Genomic DNA, 2,500 nt, shown 5'->3' on the forward strand with positions numbered 1-2,500 from the left:
AATTTTCCTGTATATTATACATACGTACTTGTGGCATTGTACACTTATTGTCTATTGTAGATACGTGTTGTTAGATTGGTAAATACATGTTTTCCCCTTTTATGAATATTATGAAATTGTACATTATTGTCATTGTATATATTGGTTGTGTTTTATAAATATGTATGATTGTAAGAACCAAATGTTCTGCTCGTTCGTTAGAGAGTTTTCCCGACTAATCTTGACGTCGAGCAGTCTAGAAATTACCTTTGATTCTAGTACACGCTTTGTCTCTGTCGTGCCATAAACTCATTAATCTATTCATATACCGAATATCATTAGCCTCCCTATTACAACCCCTCCTATGGTATTCAGTTTTCCTAATAATTTTCTATTTGGCGTTTTATCAAAGCTTTTTGTAGATCTAGGAAAGCACAATCAGCCCATCCCTCCCTTTCCTGTATTATATCTAATAGCCTGGAGTAAAAGCAGATCAGATTTGTGGCATATGATCTTCCCTGTCTGAATCCAAACTGTCTCAGATTTAGAATTTTGTTCTCCTTCAAATGCTTTGTCCATCTATTTTTGATTAATTTTTCACAAATTTTGGCTACGCTACTTGTAAAGAAAACCGGTCTGTAATTTGTTGGCTCTTCCTTGTTTCCTCCTTTATCTACTGGCACGATTTTGGCCTCTTTCCTGTTTTCTGGTATTTTTCCTCCCTTTAGCAAACAAATGATTAGATTACATGTTTTGGCTACCAATTCTTCTTTACACTCCTTTACACTCCTAGCGATATGGCGAGTGAATGTGTCACTGTGTTCAGCGCCGAAGAGGTACAATCTCTATTTAGTAGAATTGAAGCCTTGGAGGATGCTGTTAAGTGCCTTAAGGAGGAGAATCGAGTTCTCCGCTCGAAGGCCCATGATACGGAAGGCAATATTAGCGATGAGCATGGATGGAATACGGTGAGAAATAAGATGCGGAAAAGTGGAAAAAATTCCTCACCAGCCCCACTGAAATGCAAAAACTCGTTTCAAGTGCTGGCAAATCTGCAGGAAGAAGGAACTAATGAAATCCAAGAGAAGAAGAAAAGGGCAGACGCTGGATCCCTGCCCACAGGTAAGATTTTGGTAGTAGGAGACAGTCAAGTGAGGTATTTAGACAGGGTTTTCTGCGACAAAGATAGGAAGCATAGGACGCAGGTGTGTTTCCCCGGCGCGGGCATAGGTGATGTTAGAGATAGGATTGAAGAGTGTCTAGTAGGGGAAGGAAAGGACCCAGTAGTTTGCTTAAGTGCCGGAGGAAATGATATAGGTAAGGTAGGGAGTGAGGAATTATTTGCGCGGTACCGAGATGCACTAGACAAGATCAGAAATAGGGGAGGTGTTCCTGTAGTATGTGGAATCCTTCCGAGGCGTAGAGTTGGAGGCATGTGGCATTCCAGGGCTATTGCAATGAATTGCAGGCTGGCAAAACATTGTAAGGCTAATGGATGGGCATTTGTCGACAACTGGGACCGCTTTTATGGTAAGAATCACCTATACACAAGGGAAGGAGTGCACTTGTCTCCCAAAGGATTTCGGCTCCTTGCTGAATCCCTTGAGCGAGAAGTAGGCATCCTACAGGGTTTTTTCGGGTAGATTATGTGGGAGTAGGGGGGAAAGTATCGGAATATAGTTTAGGAAATAGAAACAACTTAGAGGACTGTACAAAAAATCACCAAAGCAGGTGGAGGGAAGATAAACTTAAAGTTTACTATACAAATAGTAGGAGCATAATTAACAAAATTGATTTGCTGCGAGGTAAAGCATGCGTAGAAAATTTCGATATTATAGCCATTACTGAATCCTGGATCAACATGGCTGATAAACATTTCCTTCCGGAAATCGAAATAGAAGGATATAAGTTTTTTCATAAGGATAGGGTCGGCAGGAATGGGGGAGGTGTAGCACTTTTCGTTAAAAATACATTAAACTGTATTATCAACAATTCGATTAAGGAAGAGGACTGTACCGAATCTATTTGGGTAGAGATTATAGGCAAGAATAAGAAAGTTATTATTGGCGTCTTGTATAGACCTCCTAACCTTAGCATTGAGCAGACTGATTCCCTAATTCATGAAATTCACAGAGCGTCCCAGTACAAAAACGTTGTAATCATGGGAGATTTTAACTATAGAAACATTGACTGGGAAACTTTAATAGGAGATCATGAAGCGAAACAATTCCTAGATGTGGTGCAGGATAATTTCCTAAAACAAATGATTACCGATCCTACGAGGGGACAAAATACCCTGGACTTAATTCTAACAAATAATGAGCACCAAATTAGCAGCATAATAGTGGGCGATAGTCTAGGCTTTAGCGATCATCAAGAAATAAGATTTAATATTATTTGGGAAAAAATAAAAAGTACAAATAACGTTCAAGTACCAGACTTCAGGAAAGCAAACTTTGACAATATAAAAACCTATTTGAAATTGAATACGAAAAACAATCCGGACGTTTCAAACATTCTT

The 2,500-nt window shown here is 39.2% G+C and overlaps 1 protein-coding gene across 1 annotated transcript in view; it reads right to left on the reverse strand.

The window, feature by feature from the left end:
• The window catches only part of LOC143039861 (FMRFamide receptor-like), a 275,372-nt gene that overhangs the window by 80,022 nt on the left and 192,850 nt on the right, over positions 1-2,500 (reverse strand). The window lies entirely within an intron of this gene.

This window comes from Oratosquilla oratoria, chromosome 27 (assembly GCF_046742065.1).
Source record: "Oratosquilla oratoria isolate Oo_2021 chromosome 27, ASM4674206v1, whole genome shotgun sequence".
NCBI lineage: Eukaryota > Metazoa > Arthropoda > Malacostraca > Stomatopoda > Squillidae > Oratosquilla > Oratosquilla oratoria.